The sequence below is a fragment of the Bos mutus genome, chromosome 11, assembly GCF_027580195.1.
Source record: "Bos mutus isolate GX-2022 chromosome 11, NWIPB_WYAK_1.1, whole genome shotgun sequence".
In the NCBI taxonomy this organism is placed as follows: Eukaryota; Metazoa; Chordata; class Mammalia; order Artiodactyla; family Bovidae; genus Bos; species Bos mutus.
In genome coordinates, this window is record NC_091627.1 from 82,935,360 (window position 1) to 82,963,182 (window position 27,823).

Here is a 27,823-nt window from a genome sequence, read left to right on the forward strand (position 1 = left end):
TTATGACCAACCAGACAGCATATTAAAAAGCAGAGACATTACTTTGCCAACAAAGGTCCATAGAGTCAAAGCTATGGCTTTTCCAATAGTCATGTATAGATGTGAGAGTTGGACCATAAAGAAGACTGAGCACCAAAGAACTGATGCTTTTGAACTGCGGTGCTGGAGAAGACTCCTGAGAGTCCCTTGCACAGCAAGGATATCAAACCAATCAATCCTAAGGGAAATCAACCTTGAATGTTCATTGGAAGGACTGATGCTGAAGATAAAGTTCCACTACTTTGGCCACCTGATGTGAAAAGCCAACTCAATTCCTGTTGTAGGGAATGATTGAGGGCGGGAAGAGAAGGGGGTGAGAGAGGATGAGATGGTTAGATGGCATCACTGACTCAATGGACATGAGTTTGAGCAAACTCTGGGAAACAGTGAAGGACAGGGAAGTCTGGTGTGCTGCAGTCCATGGGGGTCACAAAGAGTCGGACATGACTGTGTGACTGAATAACAACAATACAATGTATATTTATGTGTGTGTTTAATGCATTACAGAAGCTTTTTTTTTAATATTTAGGCTTTATTCTTCATTTTTGCACATGTGCCAATACACCCTTGAGAGAAAACATAAAAAAAAAAAAAATAGAAAAACTTTAGCAATTAACTCTCAGAAAGTGGAGGGATAATAAGAATTACAACCTAAAAGATACTTCCATAGTATCTCTCAGTGGAAATTACAACAAAATTTAATTATCCCAAAATTATGGGGAAAATGTTTACAAGCTTTACTACTCAATGTTAGTAAGTTTTGAAACTCAATATTTTGGTGTATGTTTTTGCAAGGTTTTCTTAGGATATTCTGAGAATTTACCTAGCTGAGTATATAGGTAGAAACACTGGATCAGGACAATGAAGTGAAATGAAATTAAGTTGCTCAGTCGTGTCTAACTCTTTGAGACCCCATGCACTGTAGCCTACCAGGCTCCTCCATCCATGGAATTTTCCAGGCAAGAGTACTGAAGTGGGTTGCCATTTCCTTCTCCAGGGAATCTTCCTGACCCAGGGATTGAACCTGGGTCTCCCGCACTGCAGGCAGATGCTTAACTGTCTGAGCCACCAGGGAAGATCAGGACAATACAAGCTCTCTAATTGCTACACAGGGGCATCCCCAAGTTTTTCCAAGACCTAAATAACATACACTAAGCCCAGTGCTCTCTGCTCTGATTTGAACCAGTAGACAATTCCCAAGCTTTGAATTCGGCTTCTTAGAAATCATGACTGTAGGAAAGTCATGCGCCACGTAAGAGTGAAAGATAAGAAGAAATGGAGTAGTATCAGCAAGATGGTGAGACAGAAATTTTTCATGATTGTGCCTTTATAGAAACAGTATTTTCATGACCACCCACATACAAGAATACTTTCGCAACAGGTAAAGACTGCAGGTGAAAGAAGACAACTAAGTGTAGCACAGAAATAAAAATTTTAAAAAATACACTAATGACTATAGACAGGAGGTATTATATCCCCCTCCTCCACCCTCTCCCAGCACCTCTGAGAAACACTTTCCCTTTGGCAGAAGGAGGGTGAACTGAGCACCTGACCTCACCTCACTACCAGGCCAACCACCTTGGCCTCAGGCACCTATGACCTCAGGCTCCTGACTGACCCCAGACTCCACATTGTCAGTTGTGACTCCAGCCTATGTGCCAGTCTCTGCAGATGCAGCTCTGGTTACAGTCCAGCAAAAACTGGTCCTTTTGGCTTTCAAAACCCAAGCAGGTACCTGTGAATCCAGGTACCACACTGGCACCCATGAACCCAGGCTCCAGACCCAAATCAGTACTCACAGACAAACTCTAGGCCAGCACCCTTGGTTTGGGGCTTCAGGTCCACTCCAGTGCCAGATTTGCTTATGGCCCTGGGCTTCAGGTGCTGAAGTGATCATGAGGAGATACCCCACATCCAAGGGCAGAGAAGGCCCAGCAAGATGGTAAGCGCTGGAGCAGCTGTGAGGAGATACCCACATCCAAGGGTGGAAAAGCCCCAGCAAGACAGTAGGAGGGGGGAATTTGCATTTAGAATCAAACCCCATTCCCGCCAGAGATGCTCAGAGGGCTCAAAAAAACCTTGTGTGCACCAGGACCCAGAGACCCCACAGAGACTGAGATAGAACTGTGTTTGAGTGTCTCCTGTGGAGGTACGGGTCAGCAGTGGACTGCTGCAGGGGCAGGGGGTCTGAATGCAGCAGACTTGGGTACAGCATAAGCTCTTTTGGAGGAAGTCACCATTAACCCCACCATAGAGCTTCCAGAACTTACACAGGACTGGAGACTCTTGGAGGGCACAAACAGAAACTTGTGCACACCAGGACCTAGGAGAAAGGAGCAGTGACCCCACAGAGACTGACCCAGACTTGCCCGGGAGTGTCCAGGAGTCTCTGGTGAAGGTGCGGGTCAGTGGTGGCCTGCTGCAGGGTTGGGGGTACTGAGTGTATGAGACCTTTTGAAGGAGGTCTCCATATCTTCATTACTTCCACCATAGTTTGGCCCCATGTAAATAACAGGGAGTGAACACAGCTTCACCAGAAGTCAACAGAAGATTGGATTAAAGATTTACTGAGCATGGCCCCGCCCACCAGAACAAGACCCATTTTCCCCCTCAGTCAGTCACTCCCATCAGGAAACTTCCATAAGCCTCTTATCCTTCTGCCCTTATCAGAGGGCAAACAGACTGAAAGACACAATCACAGAAAATTAACCAATATGATCACATGGCCCTCAGCCTTGTCTAACTCATGAAACTGTGAGCCATGCCTGTAGGGCCCCCAAGATGGTGGGTCATGGTGGAGAGTTCTGACAAAATGAGGTTCACTAGAGAGTATTCTTAATTGAGAACCCCATGAACAGCATGAAAAGGCAAACACATAGGACACTGAAAGATGAACTCCCTAGGTCAGTAGGTGCCCAATATGCTACTGGGTATCAGTGGAGAAATAACTCAAGAATGAAAAGATGGAGCCAAAGCAAAAACAGCACCCAACTGTGGTTGTGACTGGTGATAGAATCAAGGTCTGACGCTGTAAAGAGAAATATTACATAGGAACCTGGAATGTTAGGTCCACGAATCAAGGTAAATTGGAAGTGGTCAAACAGGAGATGGCAAGAGTGAAGCTCGACATTTTAGGAATCAGTGAACTAAAATGGACTGGAGTGGGTGCATTTAACTCAGATGACCATTATATTTACTACTGTGGGCAGGAATCCCTTAGAAGAAGTGGAGTAGCCATCATGGTCAACAAAAGAGTCCAAAATGCAGTACTTGGATGCAATCTCAAAAATGACAGAAAGATCCCTGTTTGTTCGCAAGGAAAATGATTCAGTATCACAGTATTCCAAGTCTATGTCCTGATCAGTAATGCTGAAGAAGCTGAAGTTGAACAGTTCTATGAAAACCTACAAGACCTTTTAGAACTAACACCCAAAAAAGATGTCCTTTTAATTATAGGGGACTGGAATGCAAAAGTAGGATCAAGAAACACCTGGAGTAATAGGCAAATTTGGCCTTGGAGTACAGAATGAAGCAGGCCAAAGGCTAATAGAATTTTTCCAAGACAATGCACTGGTCATAGCAAACACCCTCATCCAACAACACAAAAGAAGACTCTACACATGGGAATCACTGGATGGTCAACGCCGAAATCAGATTGATTATATCCTTTGCAGCCAAAGATGGTGAAGCTCTATACAGTCAGCAAAAACAAGACTGGGAGCTGACTGTGGCTCAGATCATGAACACTTTATTGCCAAATTCAGACTTAAATTGAAGAAAGTATGGAAAACCACTAGACCATTCAGGTATGACCTAAATCAAGTCCCTTGTGATTATACAGTGGAAGTGAGAAATAGATTCAAGGGATTAGATCTTATAGACAGAATGCCTGAAGAACTATGGAAAAATGTTCATGACATTGTACAGGAGGCAGGGATCAAGACCATCCCCAAGAGAAAAAAAAGCAAAAAAGCAAAATGGCTGTCTGAGGAGGCCTTACAAATTGCTGAGAAAGAATAGAAGCAAACAGCAAGGAGAGATAAGAAAGCCTTCCTCCGTGATCAGTGCAAAGAAATAGAGGAAAACAACAGAATGGGAAAGACTAGAGATCTCTTCAAGAAAATTAAAGATACTAAGGGAACATTTCATGCAAAGATGGGCTCAATAAAGGACAGAAATGGTATGGGCCTAACAGAAGCAGAAGATATTAAGAAGAGGTGGCAAGAATACACAGAAGAACTGTACAAAAAAGATCTTCATGACCAAGATAATCATGATGGTGTGATCACTCACCTAGAGCCAGACATACTGGAATGCGAAGTCAAGTGGGCCTTAGGAAGCATCACTATGAACAAAACTAGTGGAGGCGATGGAATTCCAGTTGAGCTATTTCAAATCCTAAACAATGATGCTATGAAAGTGCTGCACTCAAAATGCCAGCAAATTAGGAAAACTGAGCAGTGGCCACAGGACTGGAAAAGGTCAGTTTTCATTCCAATCCCAAAGAAAGGCAATGCCAAAGAATGCTCAAACTACTGCACAATTGCACTCATCTTACACGCTAGCAAAGTAATGCTCAAAATTCTCAAGCCAGGCTTCAACAGTACATGAACCATGAATTTCCTGATTTTCAAGCTGGATTTATAAAAGGCAGAAGAACCAGAGGTCAAATTGCCAACATCCACTGGATCATCAAAAAAGCAAGAGTATTCCAAAAAAACATCTACTTTTGCTTCACTGACTATGCCAAAGCCTTTGACTGTGTGGATCACATGAAACTGTGGAAAATTCTGAAAGAGATGGGAATACCAGGCCACCTGACCTGCCTCTTGAGAAATCTGTATGCAGGTCAGGAAGCAACAGTTAGAACTGGACATGGAACAATAGACTGGTTCCAAATAGGGAAAGGAGTACGCCAAGGCTGTATATTGTCACCCTGCTTATTTAACTTCTATGCAGAGTACACCATGAGAAACGCTGGGCTGGATGAAGCACAATATGGAATCAAGATTGCCGGGAGAAATTCAATGACATCAGATGACACCACCCTTATGGAAAAATTGAAGAAGAACTGAAGAGCCTATTAATGAAAGTGAAAGAGGAGAGTGAAAAATTTGGCTTAAAACTCAACATTCAGAAAACTAAGATCATGGCATCTGGTCCCATCACTTCATGGCAAATAGATGGGGAAACAGTGAGAGACTTTATTTTTTTGGCTCCATAATCACTGCAGATGGTGACTGCAGCCATGAAATTAAAAGACTCTTGCACCTTGGAAGAAAAGCTATGACCAACCTAGACAGCATACTAAAAAGCAGAGACATTACTTTGCCAACAAATGTCTGTCTAGTCAAAGCTATGGTTTTTCCAGTAGTCATGTATGGATGTGAGAGTTGGACTGTAGAGAAAGCTGGTGCTGAAGAATTGATGCTTTTGAACTGTGGCGTTGGAGAAGACTCTTGAAAGTTCCTTTCAAGTCTTTCCTCCTTGAAAGACTGCAAGGAGATCCAACCAGTGTATCCTAAAGGAGACCAGTCCTGAATATTCACTGGAAGGACTGATGCTGAAGCTGAAACTCCAATACTTGGCTGCCTAATGTGAAGAACTGATTCATTTGAAAAGACCCTTAATCTGGGAAAGATTGAAAGCAGAAAAGAAGGGCATGACAGAGGATGAGATGGTTGGATGGCATCACTGACTCAATGGACATGAGTTTGTAGACTCTGGGAGTTGGTGATGGACAGGAGGCCTGGTGTGCTGCAGTCCATGGGGTCGCAAAGAGCCAGACACAACTGAGTGACTGAACTGAACTGAACTAAACTGAACTAGGCTTCAGGCCAACTCCTATATAAGACCAGTCCTTACAGCCCCAGGCTTCAGTGGACCCAAGGTCCAGCCAGTCCCAGTAAACCTGAAGTTGGCAGAACAAATAAATGAGAGAGATTAGAACAGAAATAATTAAAATAGGGATTAGAACAAACAATAGAAAAGATCATTAAAACGAATGATTAGTTTTTTGAAAAAATAGACAAAATTGACAAACGGTTAGTTAGACTTCGAACAAAGAGAGAAGACTCAAAGCAAATAAAATCAGAAATAAAATAGGAAATACCACATGTGATGCTACAGAAATACATAAGATCATTATAGACTACTATACATATTTATATGCCAACAAATTGGATAACCAGGAAGAATGGTTAAGTTTCTAAAAACACACAGCTACCAAGACCTTATTATGAAGAATTAGGAGTCTGAACAGACCAATATCAAGTAAACAGATTGAACCAGTACTCAAAATCCTTGCAACTATGGTCAACAGGTACATAAAAAGAAACTTAACTTTCCTAGTCATTAAGAAAATGCAAATCAAAAGCACAATAAGCTGTCACTTCATGTCTATTACAATGGCCATCATCAAAAAGGCAAGAGAAAACATATGCTAGTGAGGATGTGAGAAAAACAGACTCTTTGGTGGGATTGTAAGAATGGAGGATCCTCAAAAAGTTAAAAAAGAGAGCTACCATATGATCAAGCAATTCCGCTTCTGGAAATATATCCAAGTAAAGTTAAAACACTAACTCAATAAGCTATCTGCATTCCTATGTTCACAGCACCATTATTTATAATAGCCAGCTATGGTAACAATCTAAGTGTCCATTGACTGACTAAAAGATAGAGAAGCTGTGCCATAATACACACACACACACACACACACACACAGTGGAATATTATTCAACCATAAAAAAAAAGAAATTCTTTACATTTGTGACAAAATAGGTCAGCCTTTATGGCTTTATGCTACACGAAATAAATCACATGAAGAAAGACAAATACCGTATGATCTCATTTATATGTGGAATCTAAAAAAAACGGAAGCTCATAGGAAAAAGAGATCAGATTGTGATTATGAGAGGCAAGGGTTGGGGAGTGGAAGAATTTGATTCAGGTAATCAAAAGGCATGAACTTCCAGTTAAAAGATACATAAGTCCTAGGGAAGTAGTGTATAACATGCTGGCTATAGTTACCACTGCTGTATGATATATATGAAAGTTGTTCAGAGTGTAAGTCCTAAGAGCTGTCATCACAAGTAGCAAAGTTTTCTTTTTTTTCCATTTATTTTTATTGTACTATATGATAAGATGGATGTTATCTAATCTACTGTGGCAACTATTTGACCATATATATAAGTTAACCTTTATGTTGTGCACATGAAACTCATACAGTGCGTTATGTCAATTATATTTCAAACTGGAAAAATAAATAATAAAAATATAGCAAAAAAACTTCCCAGCAGATAAAAGCCTAAGACCAGATGGCTTCACTGGTGAATTCTACTGAATGTTGAAAGAAGAATTAAATCGGTCCTTCTTAAACTCTTCTAAAAAATAGAAGAGGAGGAAACATTTCCAAATATATTTTAATAAGGATGCTGCTGCTGCTGCTAAGTCGCTTCAGTCGTGTCCAACTCTGTGCGACCCCATAGATGGTAGCCCACCAGGCTCAGCCATCCCTGGGATTCTCCAGGCAAGAACACTGGAGTGGGTTGCCATTTCCTTTTCCAATGCGTGAAAGTGATAGGTGAAAGTGAAGTCGCTCAGTCGTGTCTGACTCTTAGCGACCCCATGGACTACAGCCTACCAGGCTCCTCCATCCATGGGATTTTCCAGGCAAGAACACTGGAGTGGGTTGCCATTTCCTTCTCCAATGCATGAAAGTGATAGGTGAAAGTGAAGTCACTCAGTCGTGTCTGACTCTTAGCGACCCCATGGACTGCAGCCCACCAGGCTCCTCCGTCCATGGGATTTTCCAAGCAAGAGTACTGGAGTCGGGTGCCTGGATAGTATTATACCAAAGACAAACATTGACATTACAAAAATGAAAGCTACAGGGCAATATCCCTGATGAACACAGATGTACAAATGCACAACAAAATACTAACAAACTGAATTCAACAGCATGTTGAAAAGATAATATAGCATGATCAAGTGGGATTTATCCCTGGAAATACAAGGGAAGTCCACAAGGATCACAATATACACAAATCAATGAATCTGATACACCACATTAAGACTGAAAGATAAAAATCATATGATCATTTTTCATCTCAATAGATACAGAAAAAGCTCTTGGCAAAATTCAACATCATTATAAAAATTCTCAACAAATTAGGTTTAGATGTAATGTACCTCAAAACATAGCAAAGACCATATCTGACAAGCCCACAGCTAATCATACTCAGTGGTGAAAAGCTGAAAGCTTCTTCTCTAATTTCAGGGATAGGACAAGAATGCTCACTCTTACCAGTAAAAGAGCTATACACTGAAAACTGTAGAATATTGATGGAAGGAATTCAAATAGGTAGAAATATACCCCTTGTTCATGGATTGAAAGAATTAATATATTAAAATGTCCATACTGCCCCCAAGGGAATCTACAGATTCAGTGCAATCCATATCAAAATTCCAATGGCTATTTTACAGAAATAGAAAAAAAGAGTCTAAAATTTATGTGGAACCACAAAAGACCTGAACAGCCAAAATAATCTTGAGCAAAAAGAACACAGTTGGGAGCATCACACTACCAAATTCTAAATATACTACAAAATTATAATCATCAAAACATCTTGGTACCAGCATAAAAACAGACACAAAGACCAACAGAAAATAATAGACATATTTACAGTCAAATTATTTTTAACAAAGCACCAAGAACACACGATAGGAAAGACTATTCTCTTTAATAACTGGTGTTGGGAAAACTAGTTTCCCTCATGCAGTTGAATGAAATTGGATTCTCATCTCACCATACATGCACAAATCAACTCAAAATGAAGTAAAAATTGAAATGTAAGATCCAAAACCACAAAACTATCAGAAGGAAACAGAGGAAGAGCTTCATGACATTGGTCTTGGAAATGAATTTTTTAAAAATATATTTATGACCCCCAAAGCACAGGTAATATAAACAAAATTAGACAAATGGATTGCATGAAACTAGAAAAAAAATTCTGCATAGCAATGGAAACAGTGAACAGAATGAATAGACAACCTACAAAATAGGAGAAAATATTTGCAAACCATGTATCTGATAAGGCCTTAATATCCAAAATATAAAAGAAACAACGCAATAACAAGAAAACAAACAAACTGATTTAAGAAATAGGCAAGGGACCTGAATAGACATCTCTGAAAAGAAAACATACAAATGGCCATAAGATATGAAAAGATGCTCAACATCACTAACCATAGGGAAAAACAAATGAATGCCACAATGAGCTATCATATCACACCTATTAGGATGGCTATTATCAAGAGAAGCAGTAGCAATTGTTGGCAAGGGTGTGGGGAAAAAGAGCCCATGTTCACTGTCGGTGGGAATGTAAATTGGTGCAGTCCCTGTGGAAAAAAGTATTGCTTCCCCTCCAAAATTTAAAAATAGAACTGCCATATGACTCAGCAATCTCAGTTCTGGATATAAATCCAAAGGAAACTAAACCAGGGTCTCAAAGAGATATCTGCACTCAGCATTATTCACGATAGCCAAGGTCTAAAACCACACTAAGTGTCGACTGAGAGATGAATGGATAAAATAGTGAGAACACACACACACACACACACACATATATATATTGGAGAAGGCAATGGCACCCCACTCCAGTACTCTTGCCGGGAAAATCCCATGGATGGAGGAGCCTGGTGGGCTGCAGTCCATGGGGTCGCTGAGGGTCGGACACGACTGAGCGACTTCACTTTCACTTTTCACTTTCATGCATTGGAGAAGGAAATGGCAACCCACTCCAGTGTTCTTGCCTGGAGAATCCCAGGGATGAGGGAGCCTGGTGGGCCGCCGTCTATGGGGTCACACAGAGTCGGACATGACTGAAGTGACTTAGCAGCATATATATATATATATATGAATATTTTAAAATAGAATATATATTAAAATATAACATTCTATTCTATGTACCATAGAGGGAGAATAGAATATTTTTCTGCTATGAGAAAGAAGAAAATCCTGCCATTTGTGACAATATGAGTGAAGTTGGAGGACATTTATATTACTGAAATAAGCAAGACAGGGAAAGACAAATATTGTGTGATTTCATTTATATGTGGAATCTGAAAAAAAAATAGAACTTAAAGGAGCAGAGAGTAGAAAGGTGGTTACCAGGAGCTGGTAGAGTAGAGGAAGTGGGGAAATGCTAATCAAAGGGTACAAGGTTATAGTTATATAGGAAGAATAAGTATAGTTTTCTAATGTACAGGCATGATGACTATAGTAGTTAATAGTACTATATTACGTGCTGGAAATATGCTAAGAGAATAGATTTAAGATGAAATTATTTTGAAAAAAATGGTAACTGGGTAAGATGGTATGTTAATTACTGTGAATTAAGTAATTATTTCACTATTCTCATGTATATCAAACCATGTAATATGCCTTACATATGTACTATTTTTAATAAAAGTATATACATTTTAAGAAGAGTGAAATATGTCAGGTAGAATTGATATCTGGCATTATCGTGTATTTGCATACTTCCTTGTACGTACATCTCCTTTCAAAATTAGAGCCTGATCAATTTGGGGCCTGATTCACAAAGGTAATGTTTTGAAATCACAGACCTGGGACCAGGCTCTAAACAAAACTACTATTCAAGAAATTAACATAATTCAAAAATCAAGGAGTTTACTTTTTTCTAGGACATAATTTGCTTATTTTTCTGCTATTTTCCTCTTCTTGTTGTTGTTCAGTCGACCAGTCTTGTCCGACTCTTTGGGACCCCATGGACTGCAGCACGACAAGCCTCCCTGTCCTTCACCATCTCCCAAAGTTTGCCCAAAGTCATATCCACTGTGCCGGTGACGTCATCCAGCCATTTCATCCTTTGATGCCCTCTTCTCTTTCTGCCCTCAATCTTCCCCAGCATCAGAGACTTTTCCAATGAGTCAGCTGTTCGCATCGGATGACCAAAATACTGAAGTTTCGCTATTTTCTTCTTACTAAAGCTCTAAGATTGTTTTCAACAATATAATCATTCATTAGAAGTCAGAGCTTATTTAAGATCAATCAGAATGGAGAGTATTGCTGAAATTAAAATATAAGTCAAGGAAAAAGTAATTTGTATGTACATTTAAACATTTTTGCTGAGCTTTGAAAACATACAGTGTTAATAGGAAGCAAAATACCCTTGACTGTGCAGCCAACTGTTAAATGAGAAAAGTGTCTTATTTTTAATTTTGAAGATTGACTACTTTTGAACACTAGTTATCTTTTAAAGCAGTCTAATTAAATTCTTCACTTAAGCCATCTAGACTAGAAAGATCATTATATGAAGGAAAATGTTTAAACTTGTTTTCATCTGCAAATCAAGGGCCTTTTAAAATGTGATATTTAATTAATTTAACCATTTTTGATATTTTAATATGAAAATTTCTATCCATTGTAAAAGGCAGTATGAATAAAGAGAGGCATAGTCCCTTGATGTTTGTGAAGTAAAGGATTTTTTTTTTTTTGCACCTTGCCAGATTTTCCCTGCACTTTGGTGTCCAGTCTAACCTGGCAATAATTCAGAACTTCCTATGAAACGTCTCATGCAAGTCAACATCTCATTTATTTGGCTCTCTTTCCTTGGATTCCAGATCAAAATACCTCTATCCTCTGTAAGTACAAATACATTCAGTACCCTGAAGCATTTTAATAGCATAATGAATATCCCTCCTTAAGTAACATATATTATTTTCTAATCATCATTAGCATCAGTTGGGAGTTTCTTAGAATTGTAGAATCTTAGTTTTTACACCAGAACTTAGAAACAGAATCTGTATTTTATAATGATCCCCCCTAGCGACTTAGCAGCAGCAGCAGCAGTGATTTTTGAGTACACTAGAATTTCACAAATATTACTTTAGAGAGAAAGTCTTAGTCCTGAAATTGTATTTTCAAATATTTTATTTACTTTTCTAATTTGGGGCATTCAATTGCTTAAACTTTTTATTACCCTATTAATATATGAAGGCTCTCTAATGATGTGCAATGTTATTCTAGTTGTTGGCAACTTGTTTCCATGCTAATTCTTCCTTTGTTCTACTGATTTCTAAATTAATACTGTTCTGGTCAGATAATATACTTCACATTATTTTGATGTTTATGGAGTTCTGTTTTATGACCCAGCATTTTGCCTATGTTGGTGAATGTTTCATGTGTACTTGAAAATGATGTATATTCCATAATTGTTAGATGTAGTAATCCAAAGTCAAATAAGCCAATTTCTTAATGATGTTATCAAGCCTTCTATATCTTTATTGACTTTTATGATTCCTATCAGCTATTGATAGGGTAGTGTTGAAATTTCCAAAGTTGCTTGTAATCTGTCTATTTTTCCTTTAAATTTTTTAGTTTTACTTTTGTATTTGAAATTCCACTTTTGGTGATGAAGTACAGCATACTTTGTCTGATGTTAATATACCCATTCCTGCTTTCTTATTCTTAGTGTTCTCAAGGTATACACTTCACCACCATTTTATTTTAAAGCAGTCTACTTTACACAATATTCCTTGTAGGCATCATATAGGCAGTCTTGATTTTTTAATTTGGTCTTACCATCAAGACCTTTTAAGTAAAGTGTTTATTCCTTTCCCATTTATTGTATGTTTGGCATTTGTTTCAAATACTGATGTAGCCTATATTCCTCAGTTTTATGTTTTTTGATTAGTAAAATTTTTTCTAGTATTTGATTTGTATTTCCTCTGTTGAGTTTTAAGATACACCTTTATGCATTTTATTTGATTTCAGTGTATCTTTAACATCACAGTTTATATCCAAACAAATATATGAAATTTACAAGAGTATAATTCTGTAACACTTTTCTGTCCTATGTGCTCTTGCTACTTATCTTCTAAATAGTCTATAATGCTGCCATGTATAATAGTTTATTTTTTTTTTTTTTTTAAACAACTATCTTGCAGAAAAATTTAAAGATATATTTAAAGTTTCATCATGTATAAACACATGTACATTTATGTATAATTTGATATGATTTTCCCTTTGGACAGAGAAAGAAAAATATATTACTTACATGTGGAATCTAAAAGATGGAAGAATGGGCTTGTTTACAAAACAGAAAGAGAATCACAGATGAAGAAAACAAAGCTAGGGAGGAGGGATAAATTGGGCTACTGAGACCGACATGTACACACTACTATATACAACACATGTAACTAATAAGGACTTACTGCATAGCACAGTGAACTCTATTCAATAATCTGTAATGACCTATTCAGGGAAATAATATAAAAAAGAGTGGATATACGTATAACTATTCACTTTGCTGTATGGCAGAAACTAATACAACACTGAAAATCAACTATACTCTAACAAAAGTTAATTTTAAAAAAGGTGAGAGTTTTTAAATACAGACACATTGTTCTGTGCCTTAACACTTTTGATTTTATATATGTTAGAAACTTTCCATGCAGCTTCCAGCTGTAGCTCAGAAGTAAAGAATCCACCTGCCAATGCAGGAGACAGGAGATGCAGGTTCAATCTGTGGGTCAGGAAGATCTCCTGGAGAAGGAAACGGCAACCCACTCCAGTATTCTTGCCTGGGAAATCTCATGGATGGAGGAGCCTGGTGGGCTACAGTCCATGGCTTAACAAAGAGTTGGACATGACTTACTGACCTAACAACAACAACATGTTATATTTTATAAAAGATGCATGTTTTTCCATTGTATAGATGTGCTATCATTGATTTAAGCAGGATACTGTTGAGAATTGCTTGATGTTAAAAACTATTTCAATGAACAATCTTTCCATTACATCTTTATATACAAGTGATGATTTATGTAGAGTTAATATATAAATGTGGAAGTACATAAAAAAGAAAATACTTAAATTGTCATAGATGTTCTTCCAAAAAGATTGCACCAATTGACAGTTCCATCTACAGTGTATAAGAGTGCCTAATTCTAGGACTTCTAAATAGTTATTGGCTATAATTTTTTTTTTTTTTTTTACAATATTGTATTGGTTTTGCCATACATCAACATGAATCTGCCATGGTTATACACGTGTTCCCCATCCTGAACCCCCCTCCCACCTCCCTCCCGGTACCATCCCTCTGGGTCACCCCAGTGCACCAGCCCCAAGCGTCCTGTATCATGCATCGAACCTGGACTGGCGATTCATTTCATATATGATATTATACATGTTTATGGCATTGGCTATAATTTATATACAAAATTACTCTTTTAGGAGTACCATTTGATATATTTTCTAATTGTATAAAATTCTATATCTTTCATTACAATGAAAATACAGTATCCATCACCCCCAAAGGCTCCATTATGACCATTTAAAGTGACCCCTTCTTATCTCCAGGCAGCCACTAGTCTGTTTTCTGTCATTACTAGCTTTGCCTTTTATAGAATTCCATGTAAATAGAATTTAAGAGTACCTATCTTTTGCTTATGAATTCTTTCACTAAACAAAATGCGTTTTAGTTACAGCTATGATGTTGGTCATTTTATTGCTGACTGGTGTTTTATAGGATGGTTAAAAGATTATTTGTTTATCCATTCTCCATTTGATTGACAACTTCAGGTGTTTCCAGACTCTAAGATAAATAAAACTCTGAATACTCATGTATAAGTTGTATGTGTGTGTTTTCATTTCATTTTGTTTATCTGTTCTTACACAATGGGATTGCTAAATCATATGATAAGGGACTTATATATACTACTTTAAATTTCTCAAACCGCCCATGCCATTTTGCAATCCTATCAACAGTGTAAGAGCATTCCAGTTGCTCCACATTCTCTCCCATACTTGGTAATGTCACATTTTAATTTTTTAATTTATTTATTTATTCAGTTTTTGGCAAGATTTATTGTGAACAAAAGGGAAGGGCTCAGTTCTTCTTGGCTGCCGCTTTCCTCATGGCAGAAAGACGTTGCTTAGCTCCTCTCTCTTCCTCTTTGAGCGGATGTGTGTCCCCACCTTCTCTTGATGAACTTGAGGGCCCGCTTGTCCTTGGAGACCTTGAGCAGCTCCATGGCTCGTCGCTCGTAAGGGGCAAAGCCACATACCTGCCGGATCATGTCCCGCACGACCTTGGTGTATTTGGTGAGACGCCTGTGGCGGCCCCTGTGCCTCGGCTTGCCCACGTTCTTGGTCACCTTGGGACCCTTGCTGAGGCCCATGGCCATGAGGTAGAACAGAGCCATGGCTGTTGTTCTACAATGGCTGCCACGGCGGAAGGACCACATTTTTCTTTTTTAAAATTTAACCATTCTAATGGGTGTTAGTGGTTTTAATTGCATGTCCTCATGAACTGAACTTAACTGATGATTGATAATGTTGAACTTCTTTGAGGTTTTATTAATCATTCATGTACCTTCTTTGTGAAGTATCAGTGCAATTGTTTGACCCGTTTTATATTTGTTTGTTTGTTTTCTTATCATTTTCATGCTACTGACACATATGTGGAAAGAGGCATGAGAAAATGGACTTGGGAAAGGAAGCAAGGCTTGTATCTGATTATTACATAAGAAAGACTCATTAACAGATTTCAAGCTCTCATTGGGTACTGATTTCTAACGTAATTCCACAGTGATAAGAGAACAAACACTGTATGATTTCAATACCTTTATACCATGAAATCGTTGCACCTTCTTTTGCATCCTTGGATATGTTCCAGTGTCTGTTAGTTTATAGTCTACGGGAATTTGAATAGAATTTATATCCTACTGTTCACTTTCACTCTTCACTTTAATGCATTGGAGAAGGAAATGGCAACCCACTCCAGTGTTCTTGCCTGGAGAATCCCAGGGACGGGGGAGCCTGGTGGGCTGCTGTCTATTGGTCGCATAGAGTCGGACACGACTGAAGTGACTTAGTAGTAGTAGTTCTCTTAAAATTGTAAATTTTAATTAGGTTGAACTGGTTCATAGTGCTTTTCAGGTCCACTATACCCTTCTACTTTGTGGATATTCATGCTATTAATTTTTGGAAGTCTGATATTGAAACTCCAACTAAAAATCTTAATTTATATACTTAAAAAATAATAAAGTAGAACTATGTGTAAGTTTGTTCTTTTTATAACTTAAAAAAAAAAGAAAGTAAATAAAAAATAAATAAAGGGTCCTTAAATGTCCCTTTGTGGGTATGCCTTACTTTCTCTTCTTGATTAAATTATCTCAACTGGGGGTTACTCTCTCTAGGCTTTTGAGTTTATCTTTCTCTGATTCTCTCTGTGGACTAGGACTCTTAGATTTATCTATGACTAAAAACTGAGAAAGCCATCATAATCAAAGATTCGTAATTATTCTTTCTGGCACCATGAGCAAACCTACTCAGCTGTACCAAAAAAATGTGTGCATAGATACATGCGTGCTCAGTCATGTCTGACTATTTGCAACACTATGGACTGTAGCCTGCCAGGCTCCTCCGCCCATGGGATTTCCAAGCAAGAATACTGGAGTGGGTTGCTATTTCTTCCTCCAGGGGATTCTCTCAACCCAGAGACTGAACCCGTTTCTCTTGCATCTTCTATATTGGTAGGTGGATTCTTTACCAGCTGAGCTACTGGGAAAGCCCCCAACCAAGAAAATGGTGGTTCTCTTTCCCAATGTCTACACACTGAAAGCCAGTGTGTCTGCCAAACACTGGTACCTCTGCTTATGTTCATGAGGAAAAAGCAAATACCTTACCTGAGGGAACAGAAAGCTTTAAAGCAGCCTGCCAATATTGTAGCTATGCTATGCTATGCTAAGTCACTTCAGTCGTGTCCAACTCTGTGTGACCCCATAGACGGTAGCCTACCAGGCTCCCCCGTCCCTGGGATTCTCCAGACAAGAACCCTGGAGTGGGTTGCCATTTCCTTCTCCAATGCATGAAAGTGAAAAGTGAAAGTAAAGTCGCTCAGTCGTGTCCGACTCTTAGCGACCCCATGGACTGCAGCCTACCAGGCTCCTCCATCCATGGGATTTTCCAGGCAAGAGTACTGGAGTGGGGTGCCATTGCCTTCTCCGGCCAATATTGTAGAAATATATCCAATAATTACAAAATGATATGTACTCATGGGTGCATTTGTATATCAAAATAGTGAGCATTATTTCCAGAAATGGACATATAGGCAATTTCTCTATTTTTTCTTAAAATTTTCTGTGCTATTTGAATTGTTTAAAATAAATAATATACTATAAAATGTGAGTTTAAAAAATCCAATTTTTAAAGTACATTTGTGTCTCAGGGTTATAATACAATGGAACAGTTGCTAAATAAAATCATTCTGATCTTTGTAAAATAGGAGCGAGCGAGAGAGAGATTTCAAGATTTTCTTTAAACAGTTGTTCTGAAACCTGAGGCTTCCCTGGTGACATGGATTTGATCCCTGGGTCGGGAAGGAAATGACAACCCACCCCAGTATTCTTGCCTTTGAAATCCCATGGACAGAGGAGCCTAGTGGGCTACAGTCCATGGCAATGCAAAGAGTTGGACACAACTTAATGGCTACGCACGCATGCACTCTGAAACCCAGCTACATATTAGAATCCCCTGGAAAGACTGGAAACCTACCCATGCCCAGGTCCAACCAAAATACAATTAAATCAGAATAACTAGTGATGAGGAAGTCTCAGTAGTTATTAAATCTCCCCAAATGATCCAATTATGCATTTAGGATTGAACACAACTTCTTTATAAACTTTTGATAGTGGTAGGATTTTCAAAAGGATTAAAGCTAAGTTGGCTTTAAATCCCGTTATGGATATTTAATTCAAAGAATGAGATAATTCCATTTGCAGCAACATGAATCAACCTAGAGATTGTCATACTGAATGAAGTCAGACAGAAAGACAAAAGTTATATCATGAATCTCAAGGTAAATAGACACTTTAAATATTGACTAATATTAAATATGTGTCCATTAAAGGGAATCAAAGTGAGATGAATTTTAGCTCATTGTAAAATGGGACAAATATTCTAAAGATATGCCGCTACAACATCTAGTACATAATATCAAATGTATCTCTTTCTAGCTTCGTGTTAGTAGCTCAGTCATGTCTGACTTTTTGCAACCCCATGGACTGTAGCCCTCAAGGCTCTTCTGTCCATGGAATTCTCTTCTTGCCATTCCCTTCTGCAGGAGATCTTCCCAACCCAGGGATTCAACCTGTGTCTCTGACGTCTCCTGCACCACAGGTGGACTCTTTACTACCTGAGCCACCAGTCAGGAAAGCCCCAGTCAATACTTATTTTATGTAAATAAATGGACACTTTAGGAGAACGTAGAGTCCCTACCACTATAGTGTCTTTAAGCAGAAGCTAGATAGCCATCTGCTAGAGATACTGCTTGAAATATTTCTAAAGGGGTAGAAAATTGGTGACAATGACTTACAAAGTTCTTTTGACCTCTAAAATTATTTGATCCTATACCTTCAATGGAGGGACTGATGCTAAAGCTGAAACTCCAATACTTTGGCCACCTCATGCGAAGAGTTGACTCATTGGAAAAGACCCTGATGCTGGGAGGGATTGGGGGCAGGAGGAGAAGGGGACGACAGAGGATGAGATGGCTGGATGGCATCACTGACTCTATGGACATGAGTTTGAGTAAACTCTGGGAGTTGGTGATGGACAGGGAAGCCTGGAGTGCTGTGATTCATGGGGTCGAAGAGTCAAACACGACAAAGAGTCAGACACGACAAAGAGTCAGACACGACTGAGCAACTGAACTGAACTGAATACCTTCAACATTTTGACATTTACACTTCACAATACCTTGCTGATATTTCACCTGCTATGGGATAAAAATGAAGTTTTAACAGAAAAGCTTTCTGACCCAATTCTTTTTTCATATTTGAAGAATTCTTATTAATTTTCTCTTAGGTTAGGCAGAAGTATATGGAAACATGCAGGCTCTGAAAATTGAATTAGTAACACATGACAGGAAGTGGAGTTGACTGGATTGCAAGAATTCAATATGGAAAGGAGTAGTTTCTAAGTGAAACCACTGTAGCAAACAAGTCCGAGACTTTGTACTTTTGGTTGCTGAAAACAACACACCTCATTCTTGTTTTTTAAATAAAATCCTTCTTCTCCGCCTTTGACGCTGCATGGATTGGAGTCATTTATGCCTACTGCCTCAAGACCAACTTTATTAGCCTTCCCTTACCCCTGTAAATAGTAGGAGTCCAGTCTAAATATGACATTGATAATGTTTTATCATGCTGGTAGCTCAACTTACTACTTATCCTTTGTATTGTATTTTCCACACTGTATTATAAACTTTATACTGCTACTGCTAAGTCGCTTCAGTCGTGTCCAACTCTGTGCGACCCCATGGATGGCAGCCCACCAGGCTCCCCCGTCCCTGGGAGTCTCCAGGCAAGAACACTGGAGTGGGTTGTCATTTCCTTCTCCAATGCATGAAAGTGAAAAGTGAAAGTGAAGTCGCTCAGTCGTGTCCAACTCTTAGCGACCCCATGGACTGCAGCCTTCCAGGCTCCTCCATCCATGAGATTTTCCAGGCAAGAGTATTGGAGTGGGGTCTGTTTAATTGTTTATGAAAATCACTTCTTTCCCTTTGTCCAGAACTAAAGAAAAATTTGTAGATTATAGAAAAAAAAAAAAAAACAAAACACTTTTCTTCTGTCCTACCATGATCCTTCCTCTTTTTTTTTTTTTTTTACTCTAACCTTTCTACTCTGTCCCTCAAACTACCTTTAACCCATTATGTCCTAATGTTACATTTTCTGTGCATGACAAACATAATACTACTTTGCTACCAAAAGCTTAATACATAAAACTTGCTTTATATCCCCAAGTTTTGGATAGGAGCACTTAGCTATTTATTCAACATTTATTATCTACCCATCATATAAAAGGTATTCAATAAAAAGTAAAAAAAAAAAAAAGTCATGAAATACAAATACTTTCACAAAAAAACATGCATTATAATCTTGGGGGCAGTAAGATGAAAATGAAAGTAAAGTCGTTCAGTCATGTCCAACTCTTTGCAACCTCATGGTATGTAGCCTGCCAGGCTCCTCCTCCATTCATGGGATTTTCCTGGCAAGAATACTGTAGTGGGTTGCCATTCCCTTTTCCAGGGGATCTTCCCAAACCAGGGATCGAACCTGGTTCTCCCACACTGAGGGCAGACTACTGTCTGAGCCACCAAGGGGCAATAAGATAGATACACTAATATATCCTCAAGTTACACAAAGAGAAAGCAAATAGATTAAATTAATTTTGGCAGCTAAGGAGACATATCTGCCATATTTCACTCTACGAAGATTTACATGAGACATCAAAACAAGAACTTAAAGGTGCTGTTTAAAAGTTTGGTATTTGTTTTTGATACTTGCAAGAGCATCTAGCCCAACTATATTATGCCCCATACCTACAAAAAATATATTAACAGATGGAGGCAACTCTCTAAGAATCTGCAAAGGCCAAAAACTTAGAAGAGGAGAAATGAAATTAAGATTCTAACACCTAGATTACACTTTGGGTTACTCCAGTGGAAACTCTAAACAGACAAATATCCCTTCATCACAACGATATATCCTCCTCAGTAAATTCTGCCCAGCATACTCTTCCTCATATCACTCTCCTGAATCAAGCTTTCGTGTGTGTTTGGTTGACAAAACCTTGGTCATCTGTCTGATTCAGATTGAAGGATATTAGGGAGACAAACTCAGGTTTTTAGCTTGAGCAGTCTGGACCCCTGATGTACTGGTTTCTTCTAATCCAGAAAGTATTCAAAAGATGCTCAGTAGTAATAAGTATATAAATAATCGCTGGGGTATCAAAACAGTCTTTTTTAGATTGATACTTACATAACTCTCACCACAAACTTCTAGACAGCAATCACATAGTAAGCAGTTAATGGTTGAGAGAGGATTTCTAACCAAGGAAGAAAATAATAACCATCTTGAAAGAATAATTCTTTAGCAAAGGGAGTAGGTATCAGCAGGATATAGATACAGAATTTTTCTTTTTTTTTTTTTTGCCACAGAAATGTTGAGCATACTATTTAACTGGTTATACATTTTTAATCTTTACTTAGTAAAATGTACTCAGCAGAGACTTTCAGTTAGATATTAGAAAAGAAAGTGTGTTGTTGGCTCAGTCGTGTCTGACTCTTTGCAACCCCATGGACTATAGCCCACCAGGCTCCTCTGTCCATATTCTCCAGGCAAGAATACTGGAGTGGGTTGTCATTTCCTCTTCCAGGGGATCTTCCTGACTCAGGGATTGAACCCAGGTCTCCTGCATTGCAGGCAGATTCTTTACCAGCTGAGCTACCATGGAAACCCCTACCTGCCAACAGCCCTACATAACGGAAGCTGGGCTAAGAGTTCTTTTACCACTGCTACAAGCTGAGGAGACACTGAGTGTAGTCCATTCAGCAGCAGGAACTAAAAACCTTGTCAATATCATGCTGTTTTGGAGACAGGCTGGGATGACTTCCACAGTATCAACAAACCTGCATGGTGAGGGCAGCTGATCTGTTGTGTCTAAGGAAGCTGATCTGTTGTGTCCACCTGACCTGGTGGCTGCCACAAAGGCCCATTGTCTCCTGCCAATCCCTGGGTGTATCTGTACTACATGTATCTGCTCCCCCATGTCACTTGCACAGCACTGCCATTCATCAAATGGGCTCCAAGTAGGCACTCTGCTGGGGTCTTTCCTAAATACAGTAGGAATTAGAGGATGAGAAAAAATACAGTGCTATAGTGCTGGCAGCAGCAATGCAACAAAGGAAATGCACATTTGAAAAGTGTCTGATTTAAACATCATCACTATAACAATTTGACTTCACTATTAATATTTACTTATAAGGTTTTATCTTTTCTTTCTCTGCCCCCATTCTAGAATTGTTCCTTTTTGCTGATGCTGGGTATTTGTTGTAAAAAGTTCTTGAAAAGCACTATAAAAGATTTTTTGTAATTGTCATTCTTAAACAGGATTTCATCCATCTTATGAATGCAGTTGTCAGCAAACCAGGGCAGAATCAACATGAGCTTAGGTTGGTGGGGGAGAAAATATTTTTTTCCTTATTCTGTTTAGAGATTCAGAGCCTTGGATTTGAAGCCTGGTTCTGATTTTTGTTGTTTTTAGTGTATACTTTCCCTTTGTGAGCTTCAGTATCCTCAACTGCATAATGGAAGCAAATAAGACAAAGTCAAACAACAACAAAAAGAACCTAGTTCATAGCACTAGGGCTATACTCAGTATAAAATAAGGAAATAGTTGTAAAAGTACCAGAAGCAGTACTTGAAAGATGGTAGCAATTCAGCATATATTAACTAGATATAGATGTGGTTCACTATGAATTTGCATAGACAGCAAACAATACATATTAAAATTAGAAAACCTGGTCAAAAAATATTCTGCGCTTTACATGTAAACAGAAAGTATAGTTAAAATTTTTCAATTTCCATCTTGCCCTTGGAAATCAGTCAAACTCCATGGCCGCTTTTTTTTTTTTTTTTACTACTTCTACTGTTCCTTCACCATAGTATGAATAGTAGAAATGAATTTAAATAAATTGTGACTTCAGTCACACTCAAATAAGTCTTCATGAAGGGATTATTTTAAATATATACAACAAAAACATTCTGAGAAGGACACATATCCTTTTTTAGGTGAGTGTTCTCATTATGCTTTAAATTATTTTAAAAATATATAGGATGCACAGTTATATAATGTGTTTTGCTATTCTTGAGCTGGCAAAATAATGATGATCTGTATAAAACTGTATTCATAGTATAGCAAAATAATCTTGACTTTTATTAGAGAAGAAGACATAATGATTTTGGAGAGGTTTCAGTTTGACTTCTGACAATTTGAAGCTCCTTGTAATAATGAGTGATTTCTGGTTGAAATACTGAATTAATAATTAATGGCAGTGTGTGTCAAATAAAAATTTAAGTGCCTGAAATGAGTGGTTGCTTCTGACTAATTTTTGGCCTTTGCCAGATGAGATGTAAAAAGGTAGGCTGGAACCCCCAATGAGACAGAATGACCTTGGTCATTTAGCCGAGACAAAGGGAAGGCAAGCCACCGAATGAAATCCAATTAGGTAATTACATTTCCTTTAACATAAAATTCTCATATTATTTCAATTAAATATTATATTTCCATTTCCCTGCACTCTTTTTGCTTTCTCTTTCTATTTTCATTTCAGGTTAGACATGAAAATGAGAGCGCTACTGATTTATTCAGGGAGACTGGCAATATCATTTTAGCTGTAGGAGAGATGATGTTTGTGACGGTTGGTATGAAACTTACAAATAGACTCCACGGCTGAAGTGCTGAGTAATTGTTCAAAAGGTAAGTAAAAATAAGGAGCAGGAATTTGAAGATGATAAGAGCTGGATTTCTAACATGTTTTCAAAAAAAAAAAAAAAAGTTTAAGCTGAAGGAAGCCCGTGTTATAAGCTAGTTCAGGGGTCAGCAAAGTTTTCTGCAAAAGGCCAAATGGTAAATATTTGAGTCTCATGGGCCACATAGAAACTTTCACTGTTCAGTGATGCCTGTGCAGAAGGAAGGCAGCCATGGGCAGTACATGGACAAACAAATGTGGCTGTGTTCCAGTGAAATATTTACAAAACCGGGGGGTAAGCCAGACTGAGATGCGAATTATTAATATTTGTGGACCACTCATTTAATCTAGGGGCTTTCCTGGTGGCTCAGACCGTAAAGAATCCACCTGCAATGTGGGAGACTCAGGTTCGATCCCTGGAGAAGGGAATGGCCACCCACATGAGTATTCTGGCCTGGAGAATTCCATGGACAGAGGAGCCTGGCAGGCTACAGTACATGGGGTCACAAAGAGTCAGACACAACTAAGCAACTTTCACTTCAGTTCACTTCATTTAATCTAATCTCTTTAGTTTAGAGGAGAGGAAATTCAGGTACAGAGATACCGTGTGTGTGCTCAGTCACTCAGTCATGTCTGACTCTGCAACCCCATGGACTGTAGCCCACCAGGCTCCTCTGTCCATGAGATTTCCCAGGCAAAAGTACTGGAGTGGGTTGCCGTTTCCTTCTCCAGGGAATCTTCCCAACACAGGGATCAAACCTGCATCTCCTGCAATGGCAGGAGGACTCTTCACCAGCCACCTGGGAAGCCCTCAGAGATACTAAATGAAGTTAAATGATATACTTTTTTTTTTTACTTTACAATATTGCATTGGTTTTGCCATACATCAGCATGCATCCGCCACAGGTGTACACGTGTTCCCCATCCTGAACCCCACTCCCACCTCCCTCCCCGTACCATCCCTCTGGGTCATCCCAGTGCACCAGCCCAAGCTTCCTGTATCTTGCATCGAACCTGGACTGGCGATTCGTTTCTTATATGATATTATACATGTTTTAATGCCATTCTCCCAAATCATCCCCCCCACCTCTCCCACAGAGTCCAAAAGACTGTTCTATTCATCTGTATCTCTTTGCTGTCTTGCATACAGGGTTGTCGTTACCATCTTTGTAAATTCCATATATAAGCGTTAGTATACTGTATTGGTGTTTTTCTTTCTGGCTTACTTAACTCTGTATAATAGGCTCCAGTTTCATCTACCTCATTAAACTGATTCAAATGTATTCTTTTTAATGGCTGGGTAATACTCCATTGTATATATGTACCACCGTTTTCTTATCCATTTGTCTGCTGATGGACATCTAGGTTGCTTCCATGTCCTGGCTATTATAAACAGTGCTGTGATGAACATTGGGGTACACGTGTCTCTTTCAATTCTGGTTTCCTCGGTGTGTATGCCCAGCAGTGGGATTGCTGGGTCGTATGGCAGTTCTATTTCCAGTTTTTTAAGGAATCTCCACACTGTTCTCCATAGTGGCTGTACTAGTTTGCATTCCCACCAACAGTGTAAGAGGGTTCCCTTTTCTCCACATCCTCTCCAGCATTTATTGCTTGTAGACTTTTGGATCGCAGCCATTCTGACTGGTGTGAAATGGTACCTCATAGTGGTTTTGATTTGCATTTCTCTGATAATGAGTGATGTTGAGCATCTTTTCATGTGTTCGTTAGCCATCTGTATGTCTTCTTTGGAGAAATGTCTAATTAGATATTTGGCCCATTTTTTGATTGGGTCGTTTATTTTTCTGGAATTGAGCTGCAGGAGTTGCTTATATATTTTTGAGATTAGTTGTTTGTCAGTTGCTTCTTTGCTATTATTTTCTCCCATTCTGAAGGCTGTCTTTTCACCTTGCTTATAGTTTCCTTTGTTGTGCAGAAGCTTTTAATTAGATCCATTTGTTTATTTTTGCTTTTATTTCCAATATTCTTGGAGGTGGGTCATAGAGGATCCTGCTGTGATGTATGTCAGAGAGTGTTTTGCCTATGTTCTCCTCTAAGATTTTTATAGTTTCTGGTCTTATGTTTAGATCTTTAATCCATTTTGAGTTTATTTTTGTGTATGGTGTTAGAAAGTGTTCTAGTTTCATTCTTTTACAAGTGGTTGACCAGTTTTCCCAGCACCACTTGTTAAAGAGATTGTCTTTTCTCCACTGTATATTCTTGCCTCTAACTCAAGTTCCTTAAAACTTTTTATCAGAGCTCAAGTTGCAGCCAAGTTTTCATGTATCCTAATCTGCTCTTTTCCCATTGCATCACTGTTACATAAACACACAAAAAATGGCCTCTGTGTGTTGGCCCCAATGTTACTTCTTCCCTTCAAACTGAGACCTTCCAGCTCCAAAGCCTGCCAGCACCAGACTTAAATTTTTGCACATGTAGTTATTTTTAAAATAGACAAAACAAGCAAATGTTTGGCTATGTCTAGCCTTCCTACTTTGAATATACTATATAACCTCACCAACCAGCTGTTACCTGTTGATCAAATGGAACCTTGAGATTATAAGGTCCCTCCTTTTCAATTCTCTGACCAAAGAGTGCCCCTAAGACGCTAAGAGCACACAGGTCTAAGCCCGCTCTCAGGTTCCCCTCTCCAGTTAGAGTTGTCTTATCTCTCTCCTTCTGAGTAGTAGACCCTGAGCCAGAGCCTCTGGATAAGCTTATTCTGTGAGGGACGTCTTTACATGCAAACCTGTCAAAGAATTGCCAGCCAAAACCAGATGTTCTATTGCCTGTCATAGTCATGTCTTTTCCCTGGACCAGTCCATAAATCCCCTGACTTCCTACTTCATGATTCATGAAAAGCAAGAAAAACAGAAAATAAAAATAAGAATATTTAAGTCATCTTTAGACAGTTTACTGCAATGACCAATTCATGATTCATGAAAAGCAAGAAAAACAGAAAATAAAAATAAGAATATTTAAGTCATCTTTAGACAGTTTACTGCAATTACCAAATTCCCTTTGCTATAAAATGGTTAAATTATTAGGATTATGTTCATATGTGCAACCCCTCTATTAACCAAAGGACTTCTTTTTCTGTGGAAGATACTAGAAAATATCAAAGATATTAAGAAGTAATACACATTCAGCAGATAGAAACTTTTTCATTATAGTCTGTCCACAATGCATAGTGGGAAGTGGTTCCAAATTTTCTGTGATAGGAGGCAGGAATAGTAAGGGATTTCAACCACTCCCTATCTTTGTGAATGTCCTGTGTGTGTCCACAGTATAATTGAAAAATATGTCTGTGATGCAAATAAAATGGTAAGATCCCCTCCTACCACTGTTTACAAATGACTATTTGAAAATCTGAAGGATGAGTTTCAAATTTTCTAGTTAACTTTTCTGTGAACAGACTACTTTAAATGTATCATGATACCAGTTGAGTAGTACGATGGATTAAGATTAGTGTTCAGGAAATATTCACCTTCCATAACCACCATCTACATTGGAAGACTATACTTTTCATTATGTTGATTCAGGACTTGGCCATGTAACTTGCTTTGGCCAGCAGTATTCTAGCACACATGATATAAGCAGAAGCTTGAAGTCTTTGCACAGTTGGGCCACATATAAGGAAACATAGAAGGCTGGAAAACAGTGACTCGTAGCAGTGAAACACTCGGTAATGGTGTTGCCTAAAATAATTTGAAAAGGAAATTTACACAAAAAATTGAATGATGAGATTTTGAAAGAGAATGCTAAAAGTATGAAGTGTGAGCGGGTTCTTGCTAGCTGTATTTGTTTCAATGATGCAAGAAAATGATGCACTTACACCAAGCCTGTCTAGTTTAAAAGATAATTTAGAAGGAAATTAAAGATAAATTTCAGAGTCAGAATTTTTCACCAAATCAAAGGTAAGCCACTTAAATGCAGTTGCAGGGAAAAGATCAAACACAGTATGCAACCATTAATAAACAGGCTCCAGGTAAAGACCAAAGAATGTGCCTTTAATACCATTTTGTTATTTGTTAACACTTTTGAAAATATTTAGATGGTATCCAGTAGACCATTCTTCTAGACTGAAATGACTTTAGAAAGATTAAATGCCTTGTTATACACACACTTGTATCCAAATTACCTGAAATTAAATAGAGAGTTCTATCTCAAAAAGGATTATGAATGTAGCTTTTGCCAAAGGAATTGATCCGTCTTTGAAAAAGATGTGTGCTAGCAAAAACAATGCCAACTGAGTCTAAAATATTAAAGTAATTGAGATGCAAAATTGCATATGGTCTCCAACTTCATAAAGGAAAGGAACAGGCTGGAAAATCTCCTTGGCTATCAAGAAGGGTACACTCTCATATTCTAACTCTGCAGACATGGCCAAGGTGGGTAATGGAAAAGGAAGTGCATCCCAAAGGTGGAGTCAAGAGCTGGCAGGA

At 38.6% G+C, this 27,823-nt stretch overlaps 1 pseudogene; it reads right to left on the bottom strand.

The window, feature by feature from the left end:
* Positions 1-14,954: 14,954 nt before the first annotated feature.
* LOC102265317 (large ribosomal subunit protein eL36 pseudogene) lies at positions 14,955-15,270 on the bottom strand (annotated as a pseudogene).
* Between the last annotated feature and the right edge of the window lie 12,553 nt (positions 15,271-27,823).